The sequence below is a fragment of the Carcharodon carcharias genome, chromosome 20, assembly GCF_017639515.1.
Source record: "Carcharodon carcharias isolate sCarCar2 chromosome 20, sCarCar2.pri, whole genome shotgun sequence".
Lineage (NCBI taxonomy): Eukaryota > Metazoa > Chordata > Chondrichthyes > Lamniformes > Lamnidae > Carcharodon > Carcharodon carcharias.
The window spans coordinates 104,539,811-104,558,155 of NC_054486.1; the positions used below are offsets into that span (position 1 = coordinate 104,539,811).

The following is an 18,345-nucleotide window of genomic DNA, read 5'->3' on the forward strand; positions in this document are numbered from 1 at the left end:
TGTCCCTACAACCCCCCCCTCCACCTCTCTGTCTCTCTATCTCTCCGCCCCCCACACACACACCTTAAACCAGCTTATATTTCAGCTCTTTCCTGGACTCGAACTCAAGTTCTGTCGAAGGGTCATGAGGACTCGAAACGTCAACTCTTTTCTTCTCCGCCGATGCTGCCAGACCTGCTGAGTTTTTCCAGGTAATTCTGTTTTTGTTTTGGATTTCCAGCATCCGCAGTTTTTTTGCTTTTATCGTTGAGATCATTAATACTCCCATCTCATTGCACAATACCAGGTCTAATATAGCCTGCTGTCTGTCATAAAGAAAATGTTGGAAGCTATTATTAAGGATGTTATAGCAGGGCACTTAGAAAAATTCAAGGCAATCAGGCAACGTGGTTTTGTAAAAGGGAGATCATGTTTAACCAATTTATTGGACTTCTTTGAAGGAGTCCCATGTGCTGTAGGTAATAGGGAACCAGTGGATGTAGTATCCTTAGATTTCCAGAAAGCATTTGATGAAGTGCCACATCAAAGGTTATTGCAGAAAATAAAGGCTCATGGCGTAGGGGATAACACATTGGCATGGATAGAAGATTGGCTAGCTAACAGGAAGCACAGAGTTGGAATAAATGGGTCCTTTTCTGGTTGTCAGGATGTGACAAATGGTGTGCCACAGGGATCAGTGCTGGGGTCAACTTTTTATAATTTATATAAATGACTTGGATGAAGGGACCAAAGAAATGGTTCCTAAATTTGCTGATGATGCAAACATAGGTAGGAAAGTCAATTGTGAAGAGGATGTAAGAAGGCTACAAAGTGACATAGATAAGCTAAGTGAGTGGGCAAAGATCTGGCAAAATGGAGTGTAATTTGGGCAAATATGAAATTGTTTATTTTGGCAGGAAGAATAAAAAAGGTTATATAAATGGTGAGAGATTGCAGAGCTCTGAGATTCAGAGGGATCTGGGTGTCCTAGTGCATGAATCACAAAAAATTAGTATGCAGGTACAGCAGGTAATTAGGAAAGGTAATAGAATGTTATAATTTATGCGGGGAATTGGTTACAAAAGTAGGGCATTGGTGAGACCACATCTAGAGTACTGTGTAGAGTACTGGTGTCCTTATTTAAAGAAAGATATAAATGTGTTAGAAGCAGTTCAGAGAAAGTTTACTAGTCTAATACCAGGAATGGTCGGGTTGTCCTATGAGCAAAGGCTGGGCAGGTTAGGCTTGTATCCACTGGAATTTAGAAGAGTATGAGGCAACTTAATTGAAAGCTTTAAGATCCTGAGGGGTCTTGTCAGGGTGGGTGTGGAGAGGATGTTTCCTCGGGAGAACCTAGAATTCGGAGTCACTATTTAAAAATAAGAGGTCACTCATTTAAGACAGAGATGAGGAGAAATCTTTTTCTCAGAGGGTTGAGAGTCTTTGGAACTCTCTCCCTCAAAAGGCGGTGGAAACAGAGTCTTGAAATGTTGTTAAGGCAGAGCTAGATAGATTCTTGATTAACAAGGGGTTGAAATGTTATCAGGGGTAGGCAGGAATGTGGGGTTGAGGTTACATTCAGATCAGCCATGATCTTACTGAATGGCAGAGCAGGCTTGAAGGGCCAAGTGGCTTACTCCTGCGCCTAATTTGTATGTATGTTCATTTCCCTAGCAGCTGTAGCTATATCTATTTTTATAGATTTTTTTTACATGTCTCAATGGGTACCACCATCTTCAGGTGATCCCAATGTCTCTAACCGCAGTGCATACTTTGCCCATTTGTGCTGCCAGCTGACTACACCCCTGTGCACTCCCACTGGCCCTCCAGCCTGCCACTGTCCCTAACTGGATGGGGCTCCAGGAGGCGGAGCTACCTTGGAAAGATTGCAAAGGCAGGCAGGAAGCTCAGGCCATTGGCGTCAGGATCTGCATATGGTCTCAGTCGGCATTTAAAGACTTAAGGTGGTACTATTCCGCCTTGTGTCTAAAACATGGAGCAGGCTCACTGGATCATAATTGTCCCCTGTTCCTACATGCAAGTTCCTGAATAATAGCTGAAATTGAATCATTCTAACTGCAGGAAATTAAATCCTATTACTTAATTTAAAATTTATATGAAGGACTAAACCAGTAACTTCAACATTTTCTAAAGATTACAGACAATGCATCTGAAAAACTTAAATTTATTATTCTATCTCAGTTAAAGAAGTGTGTTGTTTGAGACTATTTGGCTTGCCTGGCTTTTGTGTGTACTTTTGTTGTTAAAAGTCTAAAGGGAAAAATTTATTAAATTCAAATAAACTGTGGTTGGATTCAAAAGATGCATAATTAACACATTTTGTCACATGAATGCAATGGAGATTTTTTTTAAGGATATAAAATGTTGTTTCTGATCATTATTCCATACATTTTTACCTGAGATTCATGTTACTTCTGGAGCATGATTATAGATAAAGTCGTGAAAGTCTTTAATAACACAATTTAACAAATAAAATGTGGCAAGATTCATTGATTAAATTTTTGGAAATCAACTCTGATTCCGGTAATATTTGCCAGAGCTTTCAGCTTTCTCCCTCCCGGTCTGTATGCCAAGACTGTTAACAGCTTCTGAAGCTACATATGCAATGAGTAGGAATTAGGAGAAACAGCACCCTGGGTTAAATAAAGAAAGTACTTGCATTTTTACCCCCCTTTCACAACTTCAGCATGTCTTAAAGCACATTACAGCTAATGAAATACTTGAAACGTAATTACTTTTGTACCATAAGGAATGTAACAGCTAATTTGCACACAGCAAGTTCCCACAAACGAGAGAATTATAATCTGATGTTGATTGAGAGTAAAATCTTGATCAAGGTGCCTTTATTTCCATGTTATTTTCATAATTTATTTCCAGTTTTAGTTTCCCAATGGCAAAGACAGGTAGCCTTTCATTGGTAAAAAGTCAGAAACTTGCTATCAGGAAATGCTGCTTTCAGGGGATGGTACTATTCCTTAGCACAGTTTGCCAGTTCACTGTTTTTAGCTTGATAACTCTTCAACCTCATCTGCAATCTAGCATGATCCAGGACCAAAGCTTTCACTCAATTATTGTGAGTAAAATGTTACTGCAGTCCTGAAAAGACTAAAAGTGTGGCAGGTTTATTAAAATCATAGAATTTAAAATTGAATTCAAGAATCAGAAATAAAAATGCATACTCCTTCACAGTTTTTAAACTAAAACTTGATTTAGCGCAATTTAATTTTACAGTATTTGAATATATACCACTTAAAAACAAGCTGGGAACAGAACAGTTTGTTCCTTTAACACTGTTCCTGAACCTGAATTTTAGTTCACTGTAACTATACAACCTACACATGAATGAACATTGTCCAGTGATTACAAGCTAATTATTTTTTCTTTTACATTTTGAACCTGTGTATAAAAATGCATAAAATGAACTGAGTCTCAATGAAATGAAGAGAACACTATTAACATCAGGTTTATCCAGTAAACAGATAATAATATGTTTCAGCAAAAATTAGCGTTTAAACCAAAACCCATTAATGTTGTGCACAGAAGCAGTTTACATTACATTCAGGTTGCTCCTAGATTTGTACCAAAAGTTCTTCACCCTAATGTGACATCAATGTTATCTTCAGACAACCCAAATTTGGACGGAGAAAATCTATACATTTGTACTGTTGCCCATTTTCACAATTTAAATAGGTATAAACAAAAGTTTCACATGCCATTTTAATGAAACCATGTTAACAATAACTGGTTTGTTCTCTATTCAGGGAAGTATACAGCATTCAGTTGCTTAGCCACCTGTGACTCACCCAACTATTGACTTGCACTGAAAGTAACATTGTAAATAAATAAAGCTTCTTTCCACAAGTCTACCATTCCACTCTTGAGGTTTATACTGCTCAGGTAGTAGTTCCCTTCATAAATAAAAAATCCAGATCTATTTTAATGGGTTGGACACTTCACGTGCTCTGGTTATAAAAATCATTAAAGCAGGTTACTGAAGGCATAAATAAGTATCCATGAGTTCTTGAGGTTTTGATACTTTACTTAAGTTATGGTTAACTCTTGGAATGCTGTAATAGTAATTTAATTTATCTTAATTCTTGGATAAAAACTGGGGCCCTTTGTGGTTCTTTAAATTAGTACCATATCAATTGGTGCATTTATCCACTGACCCAGCCTAACTGCAGTGCTGGCTTATAACAGCTGACAACACAGACTTGGCATCCAAACTAGCATGACCCCTTGATCCAAACATACCAACTTACATCGATTGTAAAATGCAGTAACAAGTTGTGAACAAAGATTTAGTTATACCCAGACTTGCATGGTATTGTCATCCTCAGCCTTTGGCCAAATATTTTTGACGCTGAATAACAATCGTCTCCAAGGTTCTTATAACTTCCCTCCCTCTGTCACCCACCCTTCCCAAGGACATTTGTAATCACGATTACTCGCCCACAAAAATGCTGACACAAAATTTTGTCCAGCAAGATCTCAGAAGCAAACATCAATTTCTTACAAGGATAGAATTTTTAAAAAAGAAACAACTATGTACATGGCAGGGCCAAACATTTTCAGACTAAAAATCCAGATCCCTCTACAAGCTAGAATTTTCACTAGTGCTTGATAGTGCTTTGTTGTGCTTTGGTTAAAAAAAAGGATTTGAAATCCTTTCATTAGCCAAACATTTTACAGAAAAACCTTTTTCATCATGTAGAGATAATTGTGCTACTGGATGTAAATTATTTATCCTATTTGTACTCAACCAAGCATACGTTCTAGGGCTGAAACATTGACCATTTTTTTCCACTTTTGTCAGCAAATATCAGCAATAAAGAACTCCCAAAGTCACATTTGCATGCAAAGCAAAAATCTAATTTCTCTACTGCTCAATGCGTCTGCACCAATGTGAGTAAAACCCTGGCAACGGTATCAGTATGAACAGTTCATTTTCTTAGATGCAATTCAGTGACAAGTTGTGGACAGTTTTACGCCTATTCATATCAAGTTCATATTCCGATAACCAGCAGAAAATAGGACTTTAAACATTTTGCTGCTTGGAAGGATTAAGTTCAAGACCACTTTTAGTAATATAGTTATAAACAATGCACTGAACTTAATTACTATCCAATTTTCACATGTCATGTGAGTGTTGCTCTATGCTATGGTTAATGTATGCCTCTCAGCGAATCCACATCCTCGGTTTTATTGCATAAAAGGGAAATTATTGACAATACCAAGCTCCCACGCACAATCATGGATTTTGAATATACAAGAATACACAAGTGCATTATATCTCAGAATAAAATGTTTCAGTAGCTGCTGACTTTTAGTTCATATTTATTTTTCATTATGACGTGCCTTTAAGTTCTTACTGAAATGGTAGTTCAACACATTTGATGTGCAAAGTCATGCATCTATGCATAACTAGTGCATGTTTGCTAATTCAAATGTTCTGATTTTTCTTTCTTCTTTAGTTTCTATCAAGATTGTCCTTAGGGCTTTTATTAACAGTATACAAGATTAGCCTACGGCACCCTATCCTTGCCCTTATATTTATTTTTGGAAGTAAAACGCCACACATGCTTGGCTTCTTATCGTGATCGCACAGTTGAAACTGTGAACTCACTTTGTGGAATAATGTGGGGTGAGTGTTTATTCAAACACTAACAAGCTGCATTCAGAGGTGTTATTTCGTACAAATTGTGTGTAAAAGTATCAGACATAGCGCACTAAGTGTAACAAAAACAGACAACAGGATTCTATCTGTTTGATTACGATGCATTTGCTTTTGGCAGAAGACAGTCTAAACAATCCAAATAGTTATGTGTGTGTACTTTGAGATTTAAGAATGATAAAATAAGTAATTTATTCAATAAGCATCAACTTCATTATCATTTACTGGTATACATTTATATTAAATACAATTATATTTTACTGCAGTTACTAATATTACCGTGTTTTTCAACCTTATATTCTAATTTGTTGTATTTTGTTTTTCATCTTTGCTATTTTCACTTGATTTAATTCACTCATAGCATCAAAAGTGTTAACATCATTGAAACATATTCATTGGAATTTTATTTCATGGACTTTTCCTGAACTAGCATTCCAAGATAAAGGGTTTTGCAGGATGATTAATGAAAGCAAGTCAGCAGTAGAAGTAGCTACTTGCAGCCAGATTACACTTTTGTCACCTATAAATCTAACGTGTACAAGCACATTGTACTGTAGGCTTAGGTTTTTGATTGCAATTCTTTACTTGCTAATCTTGCTTGGTCTTTTGGAGGCAAGATGTTGATTGAAGTTAAGGGATAAACGGAGGTCTGTTCTCTCAGCAGTATCTAAAGATTTCATTTATAGGGAATGCAACACATCTCGTAATTATGGTTTCAAGGTTATAAATTTATACAGAATATCAGCTGTGAAACCATATTAACCACTTGCCTTTCCTGTGAAATTTTCTTCCATCCGGTGCCAGCAAATGGATCTCTGACCCTTTTGCCAGCAGAAGTTCAAAGTTAATGATCACCTGCTGAACCAGGTTTACAGGACATGCATTAGGCCAAGGGAAGGCTCTCAGCTTGTCCTTTCATTTTCCTATTCAAACTCTCTAAGTATTTCTGTGGTCCTAGCAATCACTTTGTGAAACATGTCCTCATCACAGTAGCCTCCAACTATAATGTGTTAGGGTACAAACGAATGAACAAACAAAAAAAAAAGCTGTTATATCCTGTAGCATTACCTTATACCTAGCATTCCAACAAACAACTTTTGGTATACCAATAATACACCTTCATGTTCAAGTATTCCATGACAAAAATTTACCAGCCTCAGCCAGGTCAACTGAGAAGTGATGAATGAAGAGGAATCATTTTGTTCATTAATTTTCAAAATTTTCCTCTTATGAAAACTTCAGTATCTCTTTCTAACTTACATTATCACAGAACAAAACAGTGCAGGAGGCTATTCGACCCGTGTCTGTGCTGAGCCCTAATCTCACAAATATCTGCGTGTCTCATGTAAATTCCCTCAGATGTATCAAAGTTCGAAATATGTTCTAACAGTAAAAGACATTAATCAGACTTGATTAGAGTTGTTGCAAAAATAAGAGAAAACTTCTGTGAAATAAATGCCAAACCCTCCAAATTATTTCCATTTATTCTTCGCTGATGGATAGACATCTATTGTGGTCACATTTCTTGCTCCCTATTTCATTTGATATTACCTTTAGATTATCCAGCTTAAAATTCTTATCTAATTCCTTAATTTGGTTAAATTTCTTTGCGCGTAGTCATTTAATGCTAACCTGGTTACATAACATGGTCTCATCAGCGAAACTTATTATCTATCACATTCTAGAAGTATTTTCCACTTTGTCATTTACAGGTAGCGTGAACAGCAGAGACTTTGTGATATTCCTTGTGGCGAAATTAATTCTGGAAATATCCTTTCCCACACAGCAGAAGCATATCTTAAAGTAGTGGCACTGAAAGTGCTTGCCAAAATGTCCTACCTCTGATCTGAAAATAACAGCACAAATCCACGGGGATAATTGGAGATGGTTGGGGAATAACTATAGCAATCTCAAAAAGCAAAAATGCACAAGACATACCATTCCTTTCTAAACATTTCTAAACTGAATAATCATAAAACACAGCTGTTATGACAATCAACAGAAAATGGGCAATAAGGTCATAATAATATTGTTTAAGTTACAAGGGTTGAAGGCCGACTTATCTGCACTGAAATCATAAATAGGCAAGAGCTTTTCAGCTGTTTCTAACAAGCTATAAGAACAGAGCAAAAAAAAAATGAAGCTAAACCTGTTGCTAAGCACTGATGGCAATACAAATCAGCAACTCAATTCTTCTAGATCAGGCTGCAGTCTTTTAAACATTCCAGCTGGCTAATACATCAACCTCATGAATACACAAGGCTCAGATTTGTAAAAAGCACCGAATTCATTAAAACTCCAACAGAAGCCCACAAACATTCATTTGTCTATTCTTCAAAGCACAAAACCCAATTTGTATCCAAACTGAAGCAATCTGTAAATAAGTGAAACAAAACCTTTTATATTCCACAAATCCCACAAAACAATTTAAATGTTTGCTTCTGTGCTACACTATTCTTACAACAAGCACAAACTTGTTCATTTCTACTTTCATTTGTTAAAAATTGAAATGGGTAATAAACTGATTTAATTATTTTTAATTTTACAAAACTCAAGATATAATGCATTATCCTGGATCCTGTGCTAAGAAATTATCTCCTGAACTTTACTCGACTACCAACAAAAATGCATGAAAGGTCAAAATAACACCCACTTTTCTCATGCTAACGCAAGCTCTGAAATTAAAATGCCAATATCAGGTTACTACTCCGTACAAACCAAAAGACCTAAAATTCCCTAGATCAACAATTTTGTTTACAGGGAACAAAGAAATATTCATGTAAGGTTAGGAAGTTCATTGGCAAAAGGTGTTAGGAGTACTCACTCAACACTCTCAAAGTTAGGCTCCGTTTTGATAAGTTTGTAGTTCAGTTCCCAGCAGATTCTTCTCTGACACTATCGTTTCTCTTGTCATGTGATGGACGAATTATGCACACTGCATGCATGAGAAGGACTTGCGTCTGCATGTCTGCCTGGGACAGGCTGGCATTTAACTGCTCAGGTCAAACAGATTTAAAGATGACACAACACAACGCGGGACACCCACAGCATATAAAAAAGCTTTTCAAGATAACAGATTGTTTAATTTTTGCAAGACTTCAGCCTATTTATCCCTATGTCAAGGCTGTACAACCAGAAGGCTTTAAACAAAAAGCTTTTGCAGGTTTAGTTGTTTCATGCTAGTAGTGGTGCACTAACTAAATCTAATAATTTTAAAACGCTAATTTTATTTATGACTTGCAAATCCATCACACAAATCCTCATTTGTGCAACCACACAGCAAGACTTATTGAGTCAATTCGGTCCCTCACAGAAGCGGCATGCTCATTCATGTTCAGCAAAGTAACAAGGAAAGCAGATTCTGATACATTTTTAAAAAATGCATTCCAAAGGGAAAACATTTAGAGTGTTATCAAGAAAGGGAAAAGGAATGGGACTAGCTGAGCTGCTCTTTGCAGAGGCATAGACATGATGAATAAACAGCCTTTGTAACGGCTAGCCGACATCCTTCCATCTACAAAAGATGACAGACAAGCAGGAAACAAATCCATTTCAAATGGGGTGTCTTCAAGAGCTAGGAACTAATTATTGTGCAAGTGTACATCCAGGGCGTTACATTTTGTGATTCTGTGATTTACTGCACCGTTGCAGTCAGGTGCCAAGCACCAATGTATTAGTCCACCAGCCACATGGAGAGCGTAAGAAATACACTCGATGAAGCTCCAGCATTTTAAATAAAAGTGTGATCATTTCGAACTTAGGGGAACCAAAAGGCAGGTGCACAGTGGTATTGTCACTGGACTGTTATTCAAGAGACCCAGGGTAATGCTCTGGGTATCCGAGTTCGAATCCCACAACGGCAGATGGTGAAATGTGAATTCAATACAAAATTTGGAATTAAAAGTCTGATGATGACCACGAAACCATTGCCGATTGTTGTAAAAACCCATCTGGCTCATTAATGTTCTGTAGGGAAGGAAATCTGCCATCCTTACCCTGGTCTGGCCTACATGTGACTCCAGACCCACAGCAATGTGGTTGACTCTTAAAATGCCTTCTGTACAAGGGTAATTAGGAATGGGCAATAAATGCTGGCCTAGCCAGTGACGTCAACATCCCATGAAAGGATAAAAAAAGACATAATTTCTCTGCTGTAACCATTCTACAATTCTGTCCATCCTATATGTGAGATCAAATAATCTCTGTTAGAAGTTAGAATTGACAGGCTGACAAAGGAAAGATCTTTAGTGCAATCCGTTCATAGTTATCCATAGTATTGGCCTGGACTGGCTGCAAAACAAAGGGGGTTCTTCCTCCAGGCAAAAATTCAGTCAGGCGTCAGATCAGGGACCAAGTGTTGCAGCAGAGTCGGAAGAGATAAAGCCCAGTCAGTCGGTGTCTCAAAGTTCAATGAGACCACTGACACTTAGAAACACAGAAACTAGGAGTAGGAATAGGCCATTCGTCCCTTTGAGCCTGCTCCACCATGGCTGATCGTCCAACTCAATAGACTGCTCCCACTTTCTCCCCATATCCTTTGATGCCTTTTGCCCCAAGAGCTATATCTAACTCCTTCTTGAAAACATACAATGTTTTGGTCTCAACTACTTTCTGTGGTAACGAATTCCATAGGCTCACCATTCTCTGGGTGAAGAAATTTCTCCTCATCTCAGTCCTAAATGGTCTACCCCATATCCTCAGACTGTGACCCCTGGTTCTGGACTCCCCCACCATCGGGAACATCCTTCCTGCATCTACCCTGTCTAGTCCTGTTAGAATTTTATAAATTTCTATGAGATCCCCCCTCATTCTTCTGAACTCCAGTGATATAATCCTAACTGACTCAATCTCTCCTCATATGTCAGTCCCACCATCCCAGGAATCAGTCGGGTAAACCTTCGCTGCACTCCCTCTATAGCAAGTACATCCTTCCTCAGATAAGGAGACCAAAACTGCACACAACATTCCAGGTGTAGTCTCACCAATGCCCTGTACAATTGCAGCAAGACATCCTAGTTCCTATACTCGAATCCTTTGGCTATGAAGGCCAACATACCATTTGCCTTCTTTACCGCCTGCTGCACCTGCATGCTTACCTTTAGTGACTGATGTATGAGAACACCCAGGTCTCGTTGCACTTCCCCTCTCTCAATTTATAGCTATTCAGATAATAAACTGCCTTCCTGTTTTTGCTACCAAAATGGATAACCTCACATTTATCCACATTATACTGCATCAGCCATGCATTTGCCCACTCACTCAGCTTGTCCAAATCACACTGAAGCATCTCTGCATCCTCACAGCTCACCCTCCCACCCAGCTTTGTGTCATCTGCAAATTTGCAGACATTATATTTAGTTCCCTCATCTAAATCATTAATATACATTGTGAATAACTGGGGTCCCAGCACTGATCCCTGCAGTACCCCACTAGTCACTGCCTGCCATTCAGAAAAAGACCCATTTATTCCTACTCTTTGTTTCCTGTCTGCCAACCAGTTTTCTATCATCTCAATACACTACCCCCAATCCCATGCGCTTTAATTTTACATGCCAATCTCTTATGTGGGACTTTGCTGAAAGCCTTCTGAAAGGCCAAATAAACCACATCCACTGGCTCCCCCTCATCAACTCTACTAGTTACATTCTCAAAAAATTCCAGAAGATTTGTCAAACATGATTTCCCTTTCATAAATCCATGCTGACTCTGTCCGATTCTGCCATTGTTTTCCATGCTGAGCTATTACATCTTTGAGAATGGACTCTAGAATCTTCCCCACTGCTGACATCAGGTCTATAATTCCCTGTTTTCTCTCTACATCCCTTTTTAAATAGTGGGGTTAAATTTGCTACCCTCCAATCTGTAGGAACAGTTCCAGAGTCTGTCGGATCTTGGAAGATGACCACCAATGCATCCGCTATTTCTAGGGCCACTTCCTTAAGTACTCTGGGATGTAGATTATCAGGCCCTGGGGATTTATCGGCCTTCAATCCCATCAGTTTCCCCAACACCATTTCCCTACTAATATTGATTCCTATCAGTTCCTCCCTTCCACTAAACCCTGTGTTCCCCAACATTTCTGGTATGTTATTTGTGTCCTCCTTTGTGAAGACAGAACCAAAGTATGTATTTAGTTGGTCAGCCATTTCTTTGTTCCCCATTATAAATTCCCCTGTTTCTGACTGTAAGGGACCTACATTTGTCTTCACCAATCTTTCTCTCTTCACATACTTATGGAAATTTTTAGTCGGTTTTTATATTCCCCACAAGCTTACTCTCATACTCTATTTTCCACTTCTTAATCAATCCCTTGGCCCTCCTTTGCTGAATTCTAAACTGCTCCCAATCCTTAGGCCTGTTGCTTTTTCTGGCCAATTTGTATGCCCCTTCCTTGCATTTAATACTATGTCTAATTTCCCTTGTAAGCCATGGTTTGGCCACCTTTCCTGTTTTACTTTTGCAGCAGACAGGAATAAACAATTGTTGCAGTTCACCCATGCGCTCTTTGAATGTTTGTCATTGCCTGTCCACCGTCATCCCCTTAAGTGACGATTCTCAATGCATCATAGCCAACTCACGCTTCATACCATCGTAGTTTCCTTTATTAAGATTTAGGACCCTAGTCTCAGAATCAACGTCACTCTCCATCTTGATGAAGAATTCTATCATATTATGATCACTCATCCCCAAGGGGCTTCGCACAACTAGATTGCCAATTATTCCTTTCTCATTACACAATACCCAGTCTAAGATGGCCTGTTCTCTAGTTGGTTCTTCAACATATTGGTCCAGAAAAACATCCTGTATACACTCCAGGAATTCCTCCTCTACGGTATTGTTACTAATTTGATTTGCCCAATCTATATGCACATTAAAGTCACCCATAATTACAGCTGTTCCTTTATTGCATGCATCTCTAATTTCCTGTTTAAGGCCATTCCCAACATCACAAACACACTTTGGGGGTCTACATACAACGCCCACTAACGTTTTTTGCCCCTTAGTGTTTCTCAGCTCTATCCGTACAGATTCCACATCATCGAAACTAATACCTTTCCTCACTATTGCGTTAGTTTCTTCTTTAACCAGCAATGCAACTCCAGCGCCTTTTCCTTTACGTCTGTCCTTCCTAAATACTGAATACCCCTGGATGTTCAGTTCCCATCCCTGGTCACCCTGCAGCCACGTCTCCGTAATCCTCACTATATCATACCTGTTTACATCTACTTCCGCGATTAATTCATCCACTTTATTGCGAATGCTCCTTGCATTAAGGCACAAAGCCTTAAGGCTTATCTTTTTAACATTACTTGTCCCGTTCCCACTATTTTTCACTGAGGCCCTGTTTGATTCTTGCCCTTGATTTCTCTGCCTATCACTTTTCTTATTTCCCTTTCTGTCTTTTGCTCTTGTCCTTGATTCCCCTTCCTCTGACTCCTTGCATAGGCTCCCATCCCCCTGCCATTTTAGTTTAAACCCTCTCCAACTACTCTACCAAATGTTCTCCCTAGGATATCATTCCCAGCCCTGCCCAGGTGCAACCTGTCCAGTTTGTACTGGTCCCAATGTCCCAGGAATCTGAAACCCTCCCCCTCACATCATCTCTTCAGCCATGTATTCATCCGATATATCCTATTTCTACTCTGACTAGCACATGGAACTGGTAGTAATCCTGAGATCACTACCTTTGAGGTCCTATTTCTCAACTTACTTCCTAACTCCCTATATTCTGCTTTTAGGACCTCATCCCTTTTTTTTTACCTACATCATTTGTATCAATGTGTACCATGACCACTGGCTGTTCACCCTCCCCCTTCAGAATGTCCTGTAGCCTCTCTGAGACTTCCTTGACCCTAGCAGCAGGGAGGCAACATACCATCCTGGAGTCTTGTTTGCAGCCACAGAAACGCCTATCTATTCCCCTTACAATTGAATCCCCTATAACTATTGCATTCCCACACTTTTTACTCCTCCTCTGTGCCGCAGAGCCAACTGTGGTGCAATGAATTTGGCTGCTGCTTTCCCCTGAGAGGCCATTCCCCTCAACAGTATCCAAAGCGGTATATCTGTTTTGCAGGGAAATAGCCACAGGCGATTCCTGCACTGCCTGGCCTAGTCCTCTTGCTCTGCCATTCCCTTCCTGCCTGTGGACTCTTAGCCTGCGGTGTGACCACCTCTCTATAAGTGCTATCCATGATACTCTGCCTCGCGGATGCTCCACAGTGTCCCCAGCCGCCCTCAAGTTCTGAAACCCAGGATTCCAGGAGCTGCAGCTGGAGACACTTCCGCAAACATGCTGGCCCCGGGCACTGGAAATGTTCCCGGCTTCCCACATAGAGCAGGAGGAGGAGACTGTGAATCTTCAGCCAATACTCAATGGGAGCATGTGGCACAAAAACAAGCCAGAAAATTCAATTTTCTTGCACTTGAGAATTCAGAGTATAAGCGGAAAATTCTAACTTTTCACCAAAAGAAAATAGCCTGCTTAAGATCCTTGGCAGGTCTCCCAGCCATAAATCACTTACATGGATATAATGGATCTATTAATCGCCACTCTGATGTCAAGCAGGGATCACAATTCAATTTTCAGCACTGCTGGACCTTGAGCCAGTTAATATTGAAGTTCTGAGCATTAGCAATGGATAGGACAACAGTTTCCACTTAGTATTATGACAGCTAAGAATGCACCCACCCACTAGGTAGATGACAGGCCTTACAGTTGGAAAAGAGTCAAATGGGATGGGTCTCTAATACACTAATTTCAAAATAGGAAGAAAGCACAATCTCCTCTCCCCATTGGTGATGGGCAATGTGCTAAATACAGAAAGAATTCCTTTCAAACATACATGTGCCTCCAATTTATTAAGGATTCTGCATTTCACAGCACTGTAAATGTCTGAATGGAGAAAGAGGTTCTGCTTAAATGCACAATGCCTCAAAGGGATCAACCCAGCCAAAGAAAAAACTGTTGCTCCAAATATATCATTGGAACAAAGGACTTAAGAGCAGGAGTAGGCCATTCAGCCCTTCAAGCCTGCTTTCCATTCAATAAGATCATAGCTGATATGGTTGTGTCTCAACTCCAGTTTGTCATCTGTCCCCCATAACCCTCAACTCCCTTGTCTATCAAAAATCTGCCTAACTCTGTCTTGAATAAATTCAATGAACCAGTCTCCACTGCTTTCTTGAAGAGGATTCCACATACTACTACCCTTGAAGAGAAATAAATTCTCCTAATCTCCGTCTTAAATGGTAAACCCCTTATTCTTAAAACTGTGCTCTCTAGTTCTAGTTTCTTCCACAAGGAAACATCCTTCCAGTAGCTAACCAATCAAATTTGCCTTTTTACATATTTAAATCTCAGATCTACCATCCCCGCAGGGGTTTCTGGCTCTCCTCTTAACACACACAGGTTAAATGGGGGAATGTGAGCAATCCTATGGATTTTTAACATGCTGGCATTTTTAATGTTGCAATCCACCCCCTCTTCCCAAGCAACTGTTTCAGTTTTCAGAGATAAAAACAAAAAAACTGCGGATGCTGGAAATCCAAAACAAAAACAGAATTACCTGGAAAAACTCAGCAGGTCTGGCAGCATCGACGGAGAAGAAAGGAGTTGACGTTTCAAGTCCTCATGACCTTCGACAGAACTTGAGTTCGAGTCCAAGAAAGAGTTGAAATATAAGCTGGTTTAAGGTGTGTGTGTGGGGGGCGAAGAGAGAGAGAGAGAGAGAGAGAAGTGGAGGGGGGGTGTGGTTGTAGGGACAAACAAGCAGTGATAGAAGCAGATCATCAAAAGATGTCAACAACAATAGAACAAAAGAACACATAGGTGTTAAAGTTGGTGATATTATCTAAACGAATGTGCTAATTAAGAATGGATGGTAGGGGACTCAAGGTATAGCTCTAGTGGGGGTGGGGAGAGCATAAAATATTTTAAAATATTTAAAAATAATGGAAATAGGTGGGAAAAGAAAAATCTATATAATTTATTGGGAAAAAAAAGGAAGGGGGAAACAGAAAGGGGGTGTGGATGGGGGAGGGAGCTCACGACCTAAAGTTGTTGAATTCAATATTCAGTCCAGAAGGCTGTAAAGTGCCTAGTCAGAAGATGAGGTGCTGTTCCTCCAGTTTGCGTTGGGCTTCACTGGAACAATGCAGCAAGCCAAGGACAGACATGTGGGCAAGAGAGCAGGGTGGAGTGTTAAAATGGCAAGCAACAGGGAGGTTTGGGTCATTCTTGTGGACAGACCGCAGGTGTGCTGCAAAGCGGTCGCCCAGTTTACGTTTGGTCTCTCCAATGTAGAGGAGACCACATTGGGAGCAACGAATGCAGTAGACTAAGTTGGAGGAAATGCAAGTGAAATGCTGTTTCACTTGAAAGGAGTGTTTGGGCCCTTGGACGGTGAGGAGAGAGGAAGTGAAGGGGCAGGTGTTGCATCTTTTGCGTGGGCATGGGGTGGTGCCATAGGAGGGGGTTGAGGAGTAGTGGGTAATGGAGGAGTGGATCAGGGTGTCCCGGAGGGAACGATCCCTACGGAATGCCGATGGGGGGGGTGAAGGGAAGATGTGTTTGGTGGTGGCATCATACTGGAATTGGTGGAAATGGCGGAGGATGATCCTTTGAATGCGGAGGCTGGTGGGGTGATAAGTGAGGACAAGGGGGACCCTATCATGTTTCTGGGAGGGAGGAGAAGGCGTGAGGGCGGTTGCGCGGGAAATGGGCCGGACACGGTTGAGGGCCCTGTCAACGACTGTGGGTGGAAAACCTCGGTTAAGGAAGAAGGAGGACATGTCAGAGGAACTGTTTTTGAAGGTGGCATCAACGGAACAGATGCGACGGAGGCGAAGGAACTGAGAGAATGGGATGGAGTCCTTACAGGAAGCGGGGTGTGAGGAGCTGTAGTCGAGATAGCTGTGGGAGTCGGTGGGTTTGTAATGGATATTGGTGGACAGTCTATCACCAGAGATTGAGACAGAGAGGTCAAGGAAGGGAAGGGAAGTGTCAGAGATGGACCACGTGAAAATGATGGAGGGGTGGAGATTGGAAGCAAAATTAATAAATTTTTCCAAGTCCCGACGAGAGCATGAAGCGGCACCGAAGTAATCATCGATGTACCGGAGAAAGAGTTGTGGAAGGGGGCCGGAGTAGGACTGCAACAAGGAATGTTCCACATACCCCATAAAGAGACAGACATAGCTGGGGCCCATGCGGGTACCCATAGCCACACCTTTTATTTGGAGGAAGTGAGAGGAGTTGAAGGAGAAATTGTTCAGTGTGAGAACAAGTTCAGCCAGACGGAGGAGAGTAGTGGTGGATGGGGATTGTTCGGGCCTCTGTTCAAGGAAGAAGCTTAGGGCCCTCAGACCATCCTGGTGGGGGATGGAGGTGTAGAGGGATTGGACGTCCATGGTGAAGAGGAAGCGGTTGGGGCCAGGGAACTGGAAATTGTTGATGTGACGTAAGGTGTCAGAGGAATCACGGATGTAGGTGGGAAGGGACTGGACAAGGGGAGAGAGAAGGGAGTCAAGAAAACGAGAAATGAGTTCTGTGGGGCAGGAGCAAGCTGAGACGATCGGTCTACCGGGGCAGTTCCGTTTGTGGATTTTGGGTAGGTTTCAGTTTTCTAATCCCTGCCCTGTGGTTGTTGTGTACCCTTCCCAAGCAACTGTTTCAGTTTTCTAATTCCTGTCCCGTGGTTACTGTGTACCATATAACCTGGAAGAAAGTTGAATCAACTTCTGTTATGTCAACACACCGAGGGGCTGGGAACTGTTTAGAGCCCCTCGGGCTGTACAGCTCACAATGAATGTATGCATTGAATACTAGTTGTATTATAATTGTGTTGAAGCACCTCAGAGTGCAACATGATGTATGTCGATAACTCCAATACCATTGTCTGTAATGACCATATTGAAATGATTGTAATATTCATTGATTGTACTGATGCACCTCGTGATCCATGTGTAAAAGTTGAATCTAATTTTTGTGAAGGTGATTTTGAAATGTTTTGTAATGTTCTTCCAGATATTTTATGAATAAAGTATACTTTTTAAAAAAAACTTCTGTTCAAGCAATGAAAGCAGACTTCCAGAAAAAGATCTGTGAGCAAAAGTTTTCAACCTAGGTGAAGAAGCAGCTGTACTCATTCAGTATTTAAAGGCTTTCCAACCCGTTGATTTCACAGGGTCATCAATCCCCACTAGCTCTCGCCTTGTTGGCCACAGTTGCTTGAGTCAGCTCAGAAAACCTGTGTGCAGGCAGTTAAATGCAGAATGCAGGTGTTTAGGGACTATTAGGTTGGAGGCTATGGAGAGAAGATTGCCTGAGGAGATAAGGTCAGTCACATTCCAGGAGACAACGTTTTGGTGTTTGGTGGTGCCGTCATGATCCAAGAGGAGATAGGAGCGAGTTGGTGTTCAACCTCTGCCAGGTAGAGATCAGTGCACCAAACAACGGCCCCACCCTTATTGCTAAATTTGATGTCATCGTTGGGATTGGTCGGCAGGTTTGATGGCGATGATGGGGTTGGTTTGGCAGGTTTGATGGCGACGCCGGGATTGGTCAGCAGGTTTGATGGCGACATTGGGGTTGGTCAGTAGGTTTATGGCAATGGTTGTACTCGGTCTACAATTCTGGTATCTTGTACTGTATTTGACTTTGATCTGCT

The 18,345-nt window shown here is 40.7% G+C and overlaps 1 protein-coding gene across 4 annotated transcripts in view; it reads right to left on the reverse strand.

The window, feature by feature from the left end:
• ston2 (stonin 2) overlaps positions 1 to 18,345 on the reverse strand; it is a 145,623-nt gene that overhangs the window by 26,979 nt on the left and 100,299 nt on the right. The window contains exon 1 of one of the 4 annotated variants that reach the window (XM_041213890.1): positions 8,499 to 8,646. The exons of the other annotated variants lie outside the window; for them this stretch is intronic. The gene's annotated coding sequence lies outside the window, so the exon portion shown is untranslated. Of the gene's footprint in view, positions 1 to 8,498; positions 8,647 to 18,345 lie in introns of those variants that run through there. 4 annotated transcript variants of the gene reach the window in all.